The sequence below is a fragment of the Schistocerca nitens genome, chromosome 1 (assembly GCF_023898315.1).
Source record: "Schistocerca nitens isolate TAMUIC-IGC-003100 chromosome 1, iqSchNite1.1, whole genome shotgun sequence".
Taxonomy (NCBI): Eukaryota; Metazoa; Arthropoda; class Insecta; order Orthoptera; family Acrididae; genus Schistocerca; species Schistocerca nitens.
In genome coordinates, this window is record NC_064614.1 from 784485536 (window position 1) to 784505415 (window position 19880).

The following is a 19880-nucleotide window of genomic DNA, read 5'->3' on the forward strand; positions in this document are numbered from 1 at the left end:
GACCCCGCCGGGAATCGAACCCGGGAACCCGGGCGTGGGAAGCGAGAACGCTACCGCACGACCACGAGATGCGGGCTGTAAGTATTGTACACGTTTATATCTGGGTTGAATTTTTGGTCAGTGCAGCGCACGTGAGAGGCCAAAGGAAGCTAAATATTCGTTTTTTCACCATCATTTCGTTACGCCTTCATTACTGTGCTGAGTTTCACATAAGCACCAGTCGATGTCTCTTCCTCAATGTTACTATGAATTGGGGCATAATATGTATTTGGCTAACACTTCAGTAGCTTACTTTTACAAGCTGCAGATGACACAATTACAGTTAACTTCAGTTTATTTTCGTTTGTAGAGAAAGAGAGAGATGCGTTTTTCGTCTATTCGTTATTTAATAAACGTTTTCTGAGTTTATCTCGCAGTTTCAGCTTCGAAGTACGAACGTCGGTCAACAGATGGCACACTGCGTTGAATTTTATAATGTCTAAATCTTACTGTTTGTTGCTACTTGTGACCGAGTTGTGACTGAAATCACAGCCACACGTTCTAAAATTGTCATGGTGAAAACTGCAATTTCTCTTTTGTAAAAGTACGTGATTTCTTGGCCATCCATAGTGTGAAAGCTATTTCAATAATGAAGAATATGTTGAATGAACATTGTTTGTGCCAAATATCACATGTAAACTAACTATATATTACAACTAAAATTAGGACAAAGTTAAGTCTACTCATTGTTTTTCTCGCTTTTGAAAATGTGAGCATGAAAAAGAGAAAACATTCCCTCTTCATGATTAGGCTAGCGAGAGCAGTGAAGTTCTTACTGATAATCTGTAATTAGGTGCATGACAGCGTCTGAAGATATTGGTTGAAATACAGACAGCATACAGACAGAAACGAATTTATTAATTTTATAACGTAGGCGTATTTACAGTAAGCCTAAGACGAGAAGGAACAATAATAATTAATACATAACATCTACTGCGCACGATTACAGGCAGATAAACATACCGCATCAATTTGTTTCGAAATCATTCAGTTGTAGTGAGCAATAACTTACCAATAATACAATTATGTCATTTCAAAGATGAAATATTGTCATATTGTCGTTCATAAATCATCAGAAAGTTTAAATCGATTTCTTAACCGAATTTTGACTGCCCTTTACCGAAACGGACGAATTTTGACTGCCCTTTACCGAAACGGGATTTTTTTTTAGGAGATGCTGCTTGGGTTCACTGTCATCGATCACCCTCCATACAATCCCCACTTTACCCCATACGATTTTCATCTGTTTCCATAACTTAAGAGCAGCTTCGAGAACTTCACTTTGACAGTGATGAAGCAGTGCAAGCAGAGGTGTGAAGTCAGACATTCTGCACTGACGGTGAGAAAAATTTGGTCTCTCTTTGGGAGAAATTTATTCGTCGCCACTGTGACTACGTGGAGAAATAAATATGTAGACATGAAGAAAAAAGATGTAAAATGTTAATATTGTTCGTTTTATTTAAAAAGCTTTAAGATTTTTCATATAAGAAGTTCAGAGGCATTACTTTTCACCAAGGCCTCGTATATTATCAGTGAAGCGCTCAGGAACGAGGTGGTGGGACAGTTGTTAGTAAAACCTAGTCATTTCAACTATGCATTAAATAATAGAACCCACACGACTATCATAAGTGACAGTAAGAACAATTCTCACATCCATGCTGATACGAGCGCAGAAATTATTTCGGATGGAAAAATTTTGGTGGAGGAAAGGTGTGGCCCGTTCACGATGCAACAGTCGATCTTCACGTTCTCGCGCGGAAGTCTTCCAGTAGCATGCTGACGCATCCCACGCTCCACCAGAGGAATTCCGCAGGGAGCTGCGGGAAAAACAAGAAGAGCTGCAGAAATGGGATAAGGACGGTCTCTGAATCCCGAGAGCGTGCAAAACACACATGATACTCCTTTTAGCACCACGGCGGAGGAAACCCCTTACGGCCACAGAGAAAACAGCAGTGGATGAATCGAGGGAAGGAGGGTATGAAGCCCCGCCTCTGTGGCATATACCGCACGCACACATTTTAATATGCTGTATATACTTCCAGAAGTCAGCACCAAGACAAGAACAATGCTAGACAGGAGACGGGAGGAATTACCAAGCTGACTAGCCAGAGCGTTTAATTTGTTTAGTCGGGTGCCAACTGGGTTCCCAGAACAGCCGGCGCAATAGCAGCATGCCTAGTGTTTCTTCCACCTCAGAGTAGGCCTGTTCTCATTTGCGAGCTGTGGCAATAGAAAGAGCAGCAACAGTAGGAGAATTCTGAGAAGCTGCTCTCGCGACAGAGTTGATCACTTTGGTCAAAGGATTTCTATGTCAAAGTTCCTACATTTAGTCTACAGCTACACCCATAGTCTGCAAATTACTGTGAAGTGCACAGCAGAAGGTACTTCTCACTGTACCAGTTATTAGGACGTCTTTCTCTTCCACTCACATATGAAGCGCAGGAAGAATGAGTATTAAACGATCTCTGAGCGTGCTGTAATTAGTCTTATCTTGTCCTCGAGGAGCGTACCTGATCGATACGAAGGACGTTAGAACACTTTCCTAGATTCCTCAGTTAAAGCTGGTTCTACTTCGTAAGTAGTATTTCCCGCAATAGTTCGCATCTATCTGCCAGTTACGTTTCTTTAGCATCTCCGTGGCACTCTCTCCTGGTCCAAGCAAACCTGTGGCCGTTCGTGCTGCCCTTCTCAGTGAACGTTCAATGTCCCCGTTAGTCCTATTTCATACTGGTCACACTCACTTGAGTAGTATTCTAGGATGGGTCACACGAGTGCAGTCTCCTGTACACATTCATTGCATTTCATTAGTGTTCCACCAATGAACCGAAATCTGCTACTTACTTTACATACGACTGAGAATATGTGATCCTTCATAATAACGTATCTGCAAATTGTCACACCCAGGTATTTGTATGAGTTGACCTATTCCAGCTGTGACTCTGATACTGTAGTCATAGGATACTACGTCCCAATGAAAACCGAAGATTATGGGCGGAAGATCCTGGACCTATTAGTTCCGACGACGTACCGAAATCTAAGCTGATATCCGACGAATCGGATCGCATTGAATACCAATCGTTTAATCAAGGCATCTGCTCTCTCGGCCGAGATACTAAGGAACCTGAGCAACAAAGAAAGCTCCATAAAAATAATGTTCCATTAACACCGATTGTTTGCGCTCATGACTTGCTGATATATAAACTGGCGAAACAATTGGCCTAGCTGATCCAACCGCAAAGACTGACATATACATAAAGGACTCAGGACATTTCATTGAGAAGCTGTATACACTAAAACTTGGAATAAATTACATCCTGGTCAGCTCCTATGTTGTTTCTTTGTTTACCAAAGTGCCACTCAATGATTCTCTGGAGTATATCGCTTCTCTTTTGCCACTATACATCGCCAATCTCTTACATGCGTGTCTCACCATGAGCTATACTATGTGATCAAAGATCTCCGGACACCTGGCTGAAAATGACTTACAAGTTCGTGACACCCTCCATCTGTATTCCTGGAATTGCCTATGGTGTTGGCCCACCCTTAGCCTTGATAGCTTCCACTCTCGCAAACATACGTTCAATCAGGTGCTGGAAGGTTTCTTGGGGAATGGCAGTCCATTCTTCACGAAGTGCTGCACTTAGGAGAGGTATCGATGTCGGTCAGTGACGCCTGGCACGAAGTCAGCGTTTCAAAACATCCAAAACGTGTTCTATAGGGTTCAGGTCAGGACTCTGTGCAGGCTAGTCCATTACAGGGATGTTATTGTCGTGTAACCACTCCGCCTCAGGCCGTGCATTATGAACAGGTGCTCCATCGTGTTGAAAAATGCAATCGCCATCCCCGAATTGTTCTTCAACGGTGGAAAGCAAGAAGGTGCTTAAAACATCAACGTATTCCTGTGCTGTGATAGTGCCAGGCAAACCAACAAGGGGTGCAAGCCTCCTCCATGAAAAACACAACCACACCACATCACCACCTCCTCCGAATTTTACTGTTGGCACCACATACGCTGGCAGATGACGTTCGCCTGGCATTCACCATACCCACACCCTGCCGTCCGCTCGCCACATTGTGTACCATGATTCCTCACTCCACACAACGTTTCTCCACTGTTCAATCATCCAATGTTTACGCTCCTCACACCAAACGAGGCGTCGTTTGGCATTTACCGGCGTGATGTATGGCTTATGTGCAGCCGCTCGACCATGAAATCCAAGTTTTCTCACCTCCCGCCTAACTGTCATAGTACTTGCAGTGGATCCTGATGCAGTTTGGAATTCCTGTGTGATGATCTGGACAGATGTCTGCCAATTACACATTACGACCCTCTTCAACTGTCGGCGGTCTCTGTCAGTCAACAGAAGAGGTCGGCCTATATGCTTTTGTGCTGTACGTGTCCCTTCACTTTTCCATTTCACTATCACATCGGAAACAGGGGACCTAGGGATGTTTAGGAGTGCGGAAATCTCGCTTACAGACGTATGACACAAGTGACAGCCAATCACCTGACCACGTTCGAAGTCGGTGAATTCAGTAGAGCGCCCCATTCTGCTCTCTCACGATGTCACGATGAGGTCGCTGATATGGAGTACCTGGCAGCAGGTGGCAGCACAATGCATTTAATATTAAATACGTATGTGTTTGGTGGCGTCCGGATACTTTTGATCATGTAGTGTATTTCATGTGGTATGGCAGCTTCTACGAACAGCCGGAAAGCGTCGCCACTTAGTCCAGTGGTGGCCAACTTCTTCACGGAACATATCGAAGCACAGGCTCTGGATCTGACACCTTGTAAATCTATGATCTCTTACATATACGTCGACGATATCTTCGGTGTATGGAGCCATGGTGGGGAACAACTCGGTGACTTCCTAAGACTCCTGAACAGTCTCCAAGTCAACATAAAATTTGCCATGTAGATAGAAAAAGAGTAACAGCTACCATTTCTAGATGTGCTGGCCACTAGGTGAAAACCAAAAGTCGAACTCAAAGTTCGATATAGTACCATATCGTTTAATTTAAGGTTATTTCATTGTGTTTCGGTATAAGCTCCCATAAATTTAATGTAGTATCGACTGATGTTATCATTTTTGATTTCAGTTAACTCCTGAGGGCTACACAGCACGCAGTCTGTGTATTTCAAACTCGCAGGCCCTTTATCAAACCATAATTACGCGCAACATTTTTATTGAAAATCTATAATGAAGTTCAAAGTATGATTAAGCATAATCCCCAAACAGATCCTTTGAATGTCTTTTCGTAGTCTCAAAAAAACTTCTAAACTCTGCGTATTTTTTGCTCGTTTCAATGAGAACCTACCCTTAACTTCATTGTTCGGTATGACAGTCAACACCACGTTGGACCAAGCTCGCTGGCCAGAGGAAAGGTTTCCCACCGCCCCCAGCTTGTAAATTTATTTTCGACCTGCTACTTTTTCTGATCACTTCGGTAGTTAATTGCTTGACTCTGACTTAAAGCGTAAGTTACATTTGAATATACTCTATAAGACACCACACAGTGTGTGGGAGGTGGTCTCTTGTACAACTACTAGTCATTTTCTTTCATGTTCTGCTCGCAAACGAAGCGAAGGAAGCTCGAGTCTTTATGCTGACATACGACCCCTGATTTCTTCTTTTTTTTTTTTCCTCGCGTTTCTTACGGAAGACTGAAGTTGGTGGTAGTAGGATCGGTCTGCAGTCTGTCACAAATGCCGATTCTCTAAACTTTATTAGTAGTATTAAGCAGAGAACACGTCTTCTTCCTTACAATGATTCCCATTTGAGTTCATGAAACATTTCCGTAATGTTTGTTGATAGAACCTACCGGCAATAAATCTTGCAGCACGTCTTTGAATTATTTCGATGTCTTCCTTTAATTCGACCTTGTGGGAATCCCAAACAGTCGTCCAGTACTCAATAATGGGTCGTTGAAGTGGTATCCACGTGGTCTCCTTTATACACTGCCCGCAAAAAATGCAACATACTCAAGGGATGTGTTTCCAGGTACTAGGGTATAATGTGTGCATACTGAGAGGTTATGGCGTTAGTGGTTTATTTGTTACGGTCATTGGCGATCATATGGCTCTTAGGCCTGCCTGTGCACTTTCTATTTTGACTCTGCAAGCAGTAACTTTACTGAATTTAAAGATGTTGGCGATATTCATTCTAGGGTACCACCAGGTCCCACCGAAGAGTACGTACTACGTTCAACCATTTGAACGGGATCACATTGTGGGCCTGCGGGAGAATGTATGGACGTTTAGGCGGACTGCTGCACATGTCGGGCACAGCGTATCAGTGGCGTGTCACTGCTTTCAGCAGTGTTCCGTAGCCCAGGTTATGAACGGTCGTGTAATACAGACGCCCATCGAGGTCGACGCATTGTGCAAGCAGTAGTGGCCGATCCAGCATCATCCAGGGAAGAAATCAAGACACGTGTCGCAGTGGCACTGTCACAAAAAACCACTGGGAACCGTCTGCTCGCAGCAGGACTAAGGTCACGCGTGCCTAGGAAACGTTAGCGACAGCCATGGACATTTGCACAAGCCCCGCCCATTTACCCACTCCACACCAACCAAGAGCGCAGCAATATGATCTTTGGTAGTCCTCGTCGCTGTCGTGTTTTTGTTCGTCGTTTTTTGTTTAACCACAGTTGCTCATACTAGCAGTGTTGTGCTGTTAGTACTTCTTAGCAGTTTGTGTAATGAAAAGTATTTAAAATGAGTAAATCTAACAGACAGTAAAGTACGATAAGATGTGTTGGAACTACACTGACGAAATTATGTACATATGTTTAATAATAGGCAGCTCTAAAGCTCTCAAACACTGAAGAAGAACTCAAAGTAATCTCGTGTCTGCTATAAGCAAGCAGTCATAAGAGTTCACAAGTAAAAATTCACCCATTACACAGGCAAATATTAATGAAGAATGTCACTGTATAAATATCTGACTGCTTGCAATACGCATTTCTACATTATCCCACTCTTATATTCTTTAGTCTTAATGAGGTAATCAGAAACAAACCAAGACATCGACTTTGCCTTGTTTATGCACAACATTGACTTTAGACAATCGAGATAATGGACAGCATCCTTGGCGATACTACCAATTAATATTTCCCAACAGAATTTCTTACACTACGCGAGGTGACGGAAATTTGCGCTCAACTCGCATATTCAATGAACATATTTCTAATTCTTTTCACAATGGTACTGGAAATACTGTATTTCGTACTAACTACTGATTTTCTCCCTTGTTATGACTGGCATATCTGTGATACGAACAACTTTGATGTTGGAACATGCGGCAGACCATGGGCGGAGCTTACGATATGGATTGGTGTGGAGGGGGGTGAATGGGCGGGACTTGTGCACCGTCCGGGACTGTCGCTAACGTTACGTCGTGTGCCTCTGGCCAAGCTGCCACTCACACCATGGCAACGCCAAGCAGGACTATTCTGGTGTACTGAAAGAGTCGAGTGGAAAGGTGCTCTGTTGTCTTCAGTGATGAGAGTAAATTCCGTCTGTATGAAAGCGATGATCGTACGCGTGTAACTGCATGGACATGATGAGCTATCTATTACGTAGTGCATTCACCCACGACCCACAGGCACCATCTTAGGCTTCGTGGTGTTAGGATCATCAGTTACAACCCTCGGTCACACTGCGTGTTTCTGCAGGGTAAAGTAACCACCGTCCACTACGTTGCACAGGTTGTAGACGTAATGTGCAACAGAAAACTACAATACAGAAAACAGTAAAACTTCTTCTTTAGAACAGAATTCCACTTTAAATCATCGCTAATCGAGAGACAGTGACGTACCATCAGCAGCAGCAGGAAAGATCGCTACCTCAAGCCCTCACTGTAGAATTCCTGACAAAAGTTTGAAGTGTCTTTTGTCTTTCTGCTGTTCCCTCCGTCTTTGGCACCGTGTTCCGATATGAGACCGCCCATCATAATTTTTAAGTAGATGATATCAGTAAATTGCCTTTCTTTGAAAGCATTACTCTCCCCCCTCCCCAAGCTAACGTCTCTCTAAACTTTTAATAACCGGATAAAGTTTCTTCCGAGATGACAAATTAACTTTTTAATTACACCGCGATGCCAGCATTGATCTTATCCCACCCGGCTACCGGGCTTTGCGCCTGGTTAGGAAGAACTGAAAATCTGCCCTCGAGGGGAGAATGAGAAGCAGAGTTGTCAGCGACGTGATTGTGGAGATTAAATTTTGTCTTTAGTCTTTGGGCACTGACGGTAACAAAAACGAAAGTTTAAAACTATCAACAATAATAACAGTAGTAATAATTATACTGCGCGTGTAATGGAAACAAGAATGGTTCTGCCTGTATAAACAAGAACTTTCATTTTGAACAAAGTGGGTGACGTCCTCTACAACCTATGACAGCGATACTGCACACCGCGAACCGTATCCCCTGTCCAACATAAAAAGCGGGATGAAAGTCTGCTAGTTCGAGTGCTATGCAATATGGAGAACAAGAAAAAGAGGTAAAATTTCTGGAGAACACTGACTGGAGAAAAAAACTGTTTCTGCGATAGTTTGCAAATCGTTGAAATAAACATGCACTTCAAAATTAATTATAGTGGAAGAAATATAAGCAACCGGAAGACACGGAAATACCTAGAAAGTAGATTCTGAATGGCAATACATTGATAATTATGGAAACTGATTTTAATTATAACTTAGTAGTATTGACCAGTACGATGAATCTAAAAATTTATTTATACCTTTGAACTGCCCTCATTGTTAATGAGAAATTATTTGCGCGCACTTCTTTTGCGAACTTGCTTTCTCAACATTAGTGCGTGCATTATTCTCCTACTTAACGTACCAGTATTAGAAACGTAAGGACTTCACAGCAATAATGTGTTATATAACTAACACCAAATAACATCCACATTGACTGTCAGGCTATGGCATTACATCTGCATGGCTACCAGCATGGTCACCTGGGCTGTTCTACACCAGAAGAGTATAAAATTGGAGGGGTACGAAGAAATTTTAAGGAGCATACGAGGAAGTCGGCCATCGATAAATAAAACAACAACTACACGAAGGGACGTGACAACAGGATTAAGCCAAACAGTTGAAGAAAATGCATAGGAGAGTTGAGGAAAATGAAGAGGAGGGACACTGCAAACGGTAAAACAAAGGAAGAGAGGAAAAAGCCACTGATGTTAGGTATCTTTTCCAGAGTGCGGATAACCAACGAAAATATGAAAATTATGATATGAAACAACCAGTACATATCATTTAAAAATGAAATCACTCAAAATTCGAATGAAGACTGATGAGAACGCCATGTACACATACTGAAAAAAATATTTGTGAGTAAAACTGACGCTTCATATAGATAGGCCGAAATAGAAAATAGTGAAATTAGGAGTGAAGCTAATCCATACAGTGTTAAGCGCAGAGGGGAGAGATTGATTTAGAAGAAATAGGTGATCCAATAACGCGCTCAGAGTGCAATACAGCAGTGAATGATATGGCCTCAGACATATTCAGTAGAGTTGAAATGTCTACATATTAAAATAAGTGAGAGGTATATGAACTGTGTTACTTGAGATCATGTGCGAAAGCTATGAAAAATTTAATAATACTTGCTAAACGAATTATGGGCAATAAGAAGAAGGCACAGTAGTTTGGTGACGTAGACATGTAAACTGTTCATTTAAATAACATGCATGTGTACAGAAATACATTACACGTAATTAAGCTTTCGCTACCTGACGGGGCCCCAATGAAAAACGAGTGATCGTAGAACAATGATACTTTCCGGAAATATTTGTAAGTACATGTGAAAGAGAAATAACTATTAACGACATAATCCATTGGGGAAAAAAAATCTTAATTTCCACGTGAGAATGTAATATTTGTTAATTGTGTACCATTTTTATGCTCCACGTTGTAATCATTGCTCAGTGTGACGACCATTTGCATCCACATCAAGCTGGAAGTTTGAACGGATACTATTTCACAACTGTTCGCAGCACTTTTCGAGCGGTGGGCTGTGGAATGTTCAGCTATCGTGACACAGCTCGTCCGCTGCTTAAGCATCGCACATTACGTCTAGCGTTCTCAGCCATGGCAACGTTTTGTGGCGCAATTGGCCATCTGCCTCTCCCAGGGTCAATTCCCAAATCGCCTGTTAATTCGAACTTCCGAATCATGTTCCTCAACCCCAGTGCGGAAAAGAGGATCTCTAAATATTCCTTTAATGCGTGGATATTCGCGAAGAGCAGCAGCACAACTACTGTTGTGTTGATAAAACAGCTTAATAAATAAAGCCCTGCTCACCATTCCAGACCCACGTTTACTGCCTGTAACTGTAATACTCCCTAATGCTTGTGTTTCAACCCTACGTCGCCGTACCAGTACCGGGACCTAACGGCAAGTCATGACACTAACACTACCGCTAACGCAAATCTCGCAGCACACAGTCTGAACGTCACTCCAATAAAGTTGGTTACCCATATGGTAAACAGTTTTCCATCTACGCTGGCTTAAGTAGTGAAAATTTAAGTGTAACCACCCTGTACAAATCGAAGACCATTAAACTCTGAAAAAGAAAATTGCACCGCATTCTAAAGAGAATATCTAGAGAAACCAAACGAGTACAATGAAGGAAAACGAATCTGATTGGAATAACAAGAGGTGTACTCTACAGTGCATGGTTTCTGCGGCTTGATTTGTACGGCTAAGGAGCAATGAATGAAACGAAAGGAATTTTTAGATCAGGATAGAAACCCTGAAATGAGAACAGACACGAATGATAAGGTCCGCAGTCTTAGAAAAACGTGGACATCATGCGTAACCCCTAGATGACGAAAGTGATATCTAATAGCAAAGAGAGGAAATGAATAACAAAGTTTAGGAAGACACAGTTGTGAAATGAAAGGCCTCATCTACCTGAGAACTAAGATTTCGAAACAAGGCGAACTCCAAAATAGTCGTGAATTACAAGTACTTTTCTATACGAAGTACAAAGGGCGTTCAAAAAGTTTTGCACAGTCGTCTCTTATTTTTTATCTTTTGCAGGAGGGGAATGAATTTTTTTGTTAACATACTTGGAACTTGAAGCTATAAGTTGGTATATAAAAGTTTTTTTTTTTTATTTACAGATGAGCCATAATGGCCTGTGAAGTAGATGTCAGGTTGCGACAACGGTCGGTAATGGAGTTCCTCTTCAAGACTTTTTGGAACCTGGCTCCACAATTAACCCGGACCGTTACTGTTTGCCATTGCGAAAACTGCGACGTGCCATCAAGACCCACAGACCACAGCTTCAGGGTCAGCCAGTCAGACTACACTATGACGATGACAAACCCCATACAGCCCTTATGACGCAGGAGAAAATCAGGAAAATTGGTTGGAAAATTGTTTCTCAAATTCCCTACAGTCCGGACTTGGCTCCGTCTGATTTTTACCTCTTTGGTCATCTGAAGGCCCACCTGCGCGGTAAAACATTTGATAGTGAGAAAGATCTTATTTCCAGTGTATGGTGTAAGAGTCAATCCCCAGAGTTTTACCAAAGTGCATTTTCATCATGGAAAGAACGTTGAGCCAGATGCGTCACAGCTAATGGAGGCTACATTGAGTAGGCTCAATGTATAGCTAAATGTTCCAAGTATGTTCACAAAAAATTTCATTCTCCTCCCGCAAAAATTAAAAAAATTAGAGACGACTGTGCAAAACTTTTTGAACGCCTTTTGTAAGTTTCCACTAGATTTTGAAACAAAACCGACTACAGAAACTGGCATGAAAGGTAAAGGGGATTCATTCAATGAAAGAGGTCTTCCGCTACCAAATATTAACTCTCGTAAGTGGAGAAGTTACTGAAACAACGTTTACAAAGAATAACCTCCTAAGACGCGTGGTAAAACTAAAGAAGAACCGGGACCTATCTGACATGCAACAGAACGATGGTGAAAATTAAATCAGTTGATAAAAACCAAATAAAGAAGTAGTTAATGCGTAGACACTGGATGAAGTCTACAGGTAATCTTTTTCAGAAGAGCGAATAGGTTTGTGGGGTGTTTTCTAATTAACTTGAACTGGAAATAGCTGTTGGGGGGGAGGACTGTAGGAGCTAACAATTTTTTGCTTATGTAAAATTCTGGAGGAGGGTGAGATTATGGATAGAAAGATTTCGAAGAATGTGGAGAGATAAATCAGAATAAAAATGACTAAAGTGAGTATTTTGCTCAACAGCAGATTCTGTTTTTACAAATGCCTTGTGTTTCAGAGCTAACGGATAGAAAAAAAGAATGAACATTAGGCTTTTTCTATTGACGGCAAGGTCATTGTGAACAGAACGAGAAGAAAACGTAGAGGAAGGATACTGACCGTACTCTTTTCAAACGGATCACTATAGTAGATTCCTAAAGTGACATCGCAAGAAAACGAAATCTGAATGGTTGCACGGGTATCTGAACACCACTCCTCCATAGTGCAAGACCAGATTCTGAACTAGTGCACCACAGAGGCAAACAGGCATGAGTTGATAGCTGTGCACAATTTTGAACGTCAAGAGTCATGCAAATATAATGTTGGGGCATCAGACTCAGACAGGCTGTCGCAGCCCAGCCAAGGGATATGCAGGCCAGCCACCTACGTAATTCTGCAGTTCCGCGTTCTGTCCCTAGACGAGCCAATCGGCCCAACCGACTGCCGTGTCATCTTCTGCCAGTGCAGTCATCGGATGCGATACGGAGGGGCATGCCGTCAGCACACCGGAATTGAACCCGGGTCCCTCATATGGCTGTCAACCGCGCCTCGAATTCCGCAGTGCGGCTGGACCGCTACATGTTGTAGCCCAAGGCAGTGCTTCCAAAGCTGGCTACGTGACATTAAGCGAGCTCTTGACGACACACGAGGGTGGAGCAAGTACAAACTACAAATGCCCCCCCCCTCCCCCCCACCGCCATTAGCAGAAATTCCGACTTCAACATGCCAGCCATTGGTCAAATGTGCACCCAAGCAGCTATCGCTTCATCGAGCAGAATCATCAGCTAGATGGAGCCACTTGTCTACAAGCAGCCAGCTACCCCTTACCGTTCCATGCTTTGAATTGGTACCAGCAAGGCGAGGCCACCCGTTGCTTGCAATCACGTGACACATAACTACGAGACTAAAATTTCTAAAATGCTTACAAGTCTTCCTTCCTGTCCTCTCGATACAATTAATGAACGGTCTGACGTGTATCACAAAAATATTTTGGTTAATCTTGACATTATCCAGGCATATTAACGTTTCCATATAATGTAATACTTTTTCATGTCTTTTTAAATGTACAGTCCTCTTCCTCTCCTTTCTACTTCTGCTTCCTTCTTTTCCAGTTTTAACGATTCACATGTCTGCTTCATACCGCACCTGCTCTATGGGTCACGTCTGGCGTCATACGGCTACTTCTGACTGTCACAAAGTTTTCCTGTTTGTGTTCCCTAGCGCGCAGCACAGAGGAACGGTTTTTATGGAATTTATGAAAATTTTATTGCATTTTACAAGGAGTACAACTTTTCTTCCGCCTTTTTTCCCCGACATTTGAGGCTTTAATGAAACAAATTGGTTACACATGTATCATCTAAAGTATTTTCCATCGCTGGCCACTGCTTTCTCCCATCTTTCGGGCAGTGTACGAATCCCGCGTCGAAAAAAATGGTTCATCTTTTGAAGCGATCCACGAATCGATCCTATTTGTGACGTGTTCATAAGATAGGAAGTGTTGGTCAGCCAGGCCATGCGCCATTGATCTAAACAGGGATAAATGTCTGGAGAATACGGCGAGTGGGGTAGGACTACCCATTTTAACGTTTCCAAGTACGTTTTGACCTCTTCTGCAACGTCGGGTCGTGCGTTGTCGTGCTGCAAAATCACTTTATCGTGCCTCTCGCTGTATTGCGGCCGTTTGTCTTTTAATGCTCTGCTCAAACGCATTAATTGCGTTCGATAACGAGCACCTGTGATTGTTTCATTTGGTTTTATCTCCTCTTAGTACACGACGCCGAGCTGGTCCCACCAAATGCAGAGCATGATCTTGGAGCCATGAATATTCGGTTTAGCCGTCGATCGGAAGCATGGCTGGAATTTTTTGCGTTTAGGGTTATCGTAATGAACCCATTTTTCGTCCCCCTTCCGTTTTCGCCTCAGAACTGTTCACGAACACACAAACGCCGTTCAACGTCTCTTGGTTTCGGCTTACACGGGACGCTAGTTCCTTCTTTCTGAATCATGCCCATAGCCTTGGTTTGCTGTGTCACTCTCACTAATCGTGCCAATTTTTCTTGAATTTGACGCGAGTCTTCACTCAGCAATGTCTCCAACTTTTCATCTTCGAAAACATTCTCTCTTCCACCACTATTCCGGTCTATGACTTTATAATCACCGCTCTTGAAGCGTTGAAACCACTCACGACACGTTCTTCACCAATTGCGTCCTTACCATACGCACTTGAGAGCATTCGATGAGACTCAGCCACTGTTTTCTTCATATTGAAACAAAACAGTAACACCTCCCGCAAATGACGGAGAGGGGGGGGGGGGGGGGAGTGAAACACTGATAATGGTGAATGCACACTTCTATCTTATATCGTGTATATGTTGATATTGTGAAAATTTGTGATAAGTTGTTGCTGTTATAGGTCTAGAAGTCAACTGTATGGCAAATGAAGTTCCAAAATTTTTGAACGTATGATTTTCAAATGCAATACTTCTCTGAAATGCAATTTCTTGCTAAACTGATGGTAGAGCACTTGTCCCCAAAAGGCAAAGGTCCCGAGTTCGAATCTCGGTCTGGCACACAGTTTTAATCTGCCAGGAAATTTCATATCAGCGCACACTCCGCTGCAGATTGAGAATTTCATTCTGGAAACATCCCACAGGCTATGGCAAACCCATGTATCCGCAGTATCCTTTCTTCCAGGAGTGCTAGTTCTGCAAGTTTCGCAGAAGGGCTTCCGTGAAGTTTGGCAGTAGGAAACGTACTGGCGGAAGTAAAGCTGTGAGGACGGGCCGTGAGTCGTGCTTAGGTAGCTCAGATGGACGCCGGCACAGTATGTCAGCGTTTTCGGTCTGAGGGTTAGCTACTATCTGTAATTAAAAAAACTGAGTGAACGGATCGACGAAGAACCTGAACGGGTGTCATTGCACGTCCGCCTCGAACGAATTCAACAACAAATTAGAGCAAAATGAGGTTAAAAAAACAGATAGATCACTTGCCTGCGAAAGGTAAAGCTCCCGAGTTCGAGTCTCGGTCAGACATATAGTTTTAATCTGCAAAGAAGTTTCATACAGCGCACACTCCGCTGCAGAGCGAAAATTTGATTCTGATGTTCTAACAACTGACCTAAAAAAGTCTTGCTTTTATTCTTGTTACTATTACCATTATTATTACTATTATTATTATTATTAATGATACTATTTAAAAGATTTCATTGTTATAATAGCAGGCACGTGTGGGAAATTAAAAGTAGAGGTGACAGCAAACTGTAATTGGTGAGGGAATAGAGAGAAAGACTGTAACAAAAGACCCCCTTCCACCCGAAAAAAGTCAACCCTGGATACACACCTCGGAAGGTGAAATACCGTCATTCAGATATTTTTAAAATGGAAAGAAATTTTGTATGAAATATAAAAGAAAAAAAAGCATAACTGTAATAAATCGGATTAAATTTCCGGATTAGCTGGTCGATGTGTGGATCAAAGTAGAACCTAATTAGAGAATTATTGCTCTGTAAAACGTTTTTACTAAAAAATATATAACTAATCGAGAGCTGGATAGGGGGCTCGTGTAGTAGTAGTCGCAGCAAGTGCCGCCAGGCGGCAGCACCATCCACGGCCGCGATACGCTACTGGCCACCTATCCCGGCGACGGCCGTTAAACGTGCGGCGCGACCACTTCAGGCCGGCATGTAATGGCTATTGTCTCGTGAATTATACTAGCCTGTTTTTAATTCGTTTTACGCCACTCGTAGGCTTCTTTCTTTACTTTTTTGTGCCCTTGTTTTCTCGACAAAGAGCACTCACGGCGAGTATAAAAGGCACGCTAAAAATAAGGGAACCGACTGGCCAACATTTTAGCAGCTTATTTAATGTCTTAATACAGAGAACAGTAAAAGAAGGGGAGAAATGGCGATAGTAAAATAAAAGGAGAACTGGTCGATCATAGATAGTGTCTAAGTAGTGTATACCGTACCCTGAAACAAAAATTTGATGGGCACCCCGCAGAGTCGAACAAAAAAAAAATTATGGATCGGGCAAATTACTGTTTCGAGTGCAGCAGCTAGATGAAAACGATATCCTGCCAGCAGCTTATCTTTCTACCAAATGTTTGGTCATTTGTTCATCCATCTGGAGAAATATTTCACTGTTCTTCTATTCATTGCCCTAAATTCCGATAATGATATTACCAAAGGCTAGTGAAGGGCTTTCTCGATCGAAGACTATGAAAAAATTTTGTTTTAAAAACTATTGCTGAATTCTTCATCTGAAATATGAGAATAAACTGCATGCTTTAATGGCGTTCTGTTGAAATGTGTGTGAATTCCTAAGGGAACAAACTGCTGAAGTCATCGGTCCCTCGTTTTGATGTTGCCTCTCTTTTTACCAGGGTTCCTCTTGAAGATTCTTTGCAGGTAACTGGTGAAAAATTGGATGAAGAAACAACTATGCTTTATCGCCATGTGTTAACGTCGACGTACTTTTTAGTTAATGACAAATACTTCGAACAAACTGAAGATTTTGTTTATGGAAGATTTTGAGGACATGGCACTGAAGACGCGTTCTTAAAAATAAATTGTTTTTAGAGATAATGTCGACGGTGCGTTTATGGATGAGAGGGATGCTCTGGACCGTTTCCTAGATCATTTTAATTGTCTACAACTCAATATTAATTCACAACGGAAGTTGAAAAGGATGGAAAAACAGTTTTTAGTCGTCTTGATCTACGGGAGGGATAATGGAACATTAGGGGGTGTTGATCGTAAGCCCACTCATACGGACCGATATCTTCATGCATCAAGTTGTCACCCAGCGTACCAACGCAAAGGGGCACTACATACATTGATAAAAAGAGGTTAGGGCCTATACCATCTGAGATGCAGATAGCTTGACACAAGAACAGGATCATCTAAAAGCAGTATTCAAGCAGAATGGTTTTACTGATAATCAGATCCGTCGTGCTCTACGGATTGGACCTTCACAGGATTCAACAAAAGATACAAGCAAATCTGTGGCGTTTGTACCTTTCGCGGGAAGTATATCTGCAAAAATAGGAAGAATTTTAAAGATATTTGATATTTGAAGTGTATTCCGTCCACCAGGTAAGACTAGAGCGCTTCTGAGCTCAGTGAAGGAAGATTTGGGTTTGAGGAAGCCCAGTGTCTACAAAATTCCTTTACATTGCAGGAAAGCCTATACTGGACAAACGATTCGTGCGGTTCAGAATAGATGCGTGGAACACTATCGCCACACGCGTTTATTTGGTCCAGAAAAATATGCCTTGTGAAACATTGCCTTACTGAATGACATAAAATGTTGTACGATGAGACACAAGTGTCTCATTATTGGACGCATTATTGGACTGTACAGTGAAAGAAGCTATTGAAATCGGGCTATCTAAGAATATTATAAACAGAGATATGAGTTATCCTTTTAGTAAGAGTTGGAACCCTGATTTGTTGGACGTTAAAAAACAACGGTCTTTGTTTCAGTCATCAAAAGGTGCCAACAGTGTTTGATATCGATTTGTCGTTTACGCGAGTTTTCACCACCGCACCGGTGCGCTGTCGTGCTTTGCGCTAGTGGGCAGTCGTGCTTGCGCATGCGCGGTGTACGGAAGAGGCACCACTGCGTGCTTGATTTCAATACCGACAAGTCAGTCCGACGGCTTAGTCAACTGAAGATGGCGGCCAGGTTGACAGCTGAAGTATTGTGTCAAGCTGAAGTTATGATCAGACCGGAAACCCGATATGAGTATCACAATAGATTCTGAAACTTTCTGGGACTTTCTGTTGTTACTATATGCGTAAATATCGATATGCCTGTGCTATCGATATCGATAAGAGAAATTAGGGCTCATACGAAGGCATATTGGCAGTCGCTTCTCCTTCGCTCCTTTTGCGTATGGGAAAGGAAAGGAAATAACTAGTAGCGGCAGAGGGCACCATCCGCCATTCACGGCATGCTGACTTGCGGAGCATGAGTATACACGCGAAACATTCAATAATTTCTTAGTATTGTAAGAAATAACAGCATATCGTTATCGAAGGTATCGAATGATATTTCTGTGTGTCCATATTTCCCATGTTGAGGGGCGTATAGGGACATTCAGCTCGTTGAATCCGGCAATAAAGGTGATTGAGTGAAAACCTTTCTAGTCAAACGTTTCAGTGGTTGTTCAATCATCTATCGGGCGTGCATCTCGGATATCATTAATTCTTGTTCTGATATTTCGGCTGACAATCTTACAGCCACTCTTAAAGTGAGTCGCTTGCAGAATTTTCAAAATGGTTCAAATGGCTCTGAGCACCATGGGACTTAACAGCTGAGGCCAGCAGTCCCCTACACTTAGAACTACTTAAACCTAACAAACCTAAAGAAATCACACACATCCATGCCAGAGGCAGGATTCGAACCTGCGACCGTAGCAGCAGCACGGTTCCAGACTGAAGCGCCTAGAACCGCTCGGTCACAGCTGCCGGCTCAAGTTTTTCAGATCACTTTAGACAATATTATGGGGTTAACACGCACGCGTCAGGGTTATCTCTCACGCGCGAGCATTTACTCTACAGTATCCTCTGACGTATGCGCGTTTATTCCACAGTATTGTGGAAAGTGATTTTAAAATCTTGGAAGTGGCTCGCCTTGTGAACCGCTGTAAAGGTTGTCAAGCGAAATATTTGAAGAATTAGTAATATTCCGAACGCAGACCCGAAAGGTAGTAGAATATTCCCCTGCCGGGAAAAATTTTAAAAGAAGTTTCACTGGTTGATGATTGCGTATCGTACCCATGAACTATACAGGAAACACTAGTGCAGCAGTAAAAGTAAATACCAGGTGCATACTGTGTGGTACATAACGAATATGTCAGATTTCAGTAATATTTATCGGTAACATTGTAACCTCCCCACGGAAATTTTGAAAAGACAATACTTAATGGAAATGGAGCCAAGTGTAACCTTCCCGCAAAAATATTAATGACAATGACAATTAAACAAAAATTAGCAATCTGACGCAAGTATAAGTTCGCATAAAATAATGAAACATGATCCCATGACAATGGAACTACAGTGACAATCAAAACTCACCTTAACCGAAATGTCGGTCCTTGGCCCTGTGCAAAAATCAGAATTAATTTCTTACCTTAATATAACTGCATGTCAAAATTCTGCTCTTATTCTGCGGCACAGCTTGCAGCAGATGTATCCCAATAACTAAATTTTTTGAAGTTAATTGAATTTTTTTGTTTAAAGGAAATGGAAGGAAATCGAATGATTCTTTGTTAAAAAATTGCTTTTAAATCAAAATTATTATTGGGGGCGATTCTTACAGAAATTACACTTAATTATACATTAGATTATCTGTTGAGCGCAATGCTGCATGAATACTTATTTAATAAAAATATACCTCATCCTGAATCTTGACCAGTGGCATGTCGACGCCCGCCGACCGCTCACACACAACTAAACTCTCTCACATCTAGACCGCGACTGCGTCATCTCCGACGCGATACTCGCAACCACTAGCTTGCAACTGTACTCGGCTACTACTGTCGACAGACTACTGTACTGCACTGCGCTTCGAGCGCAACTGCTCTGGTCA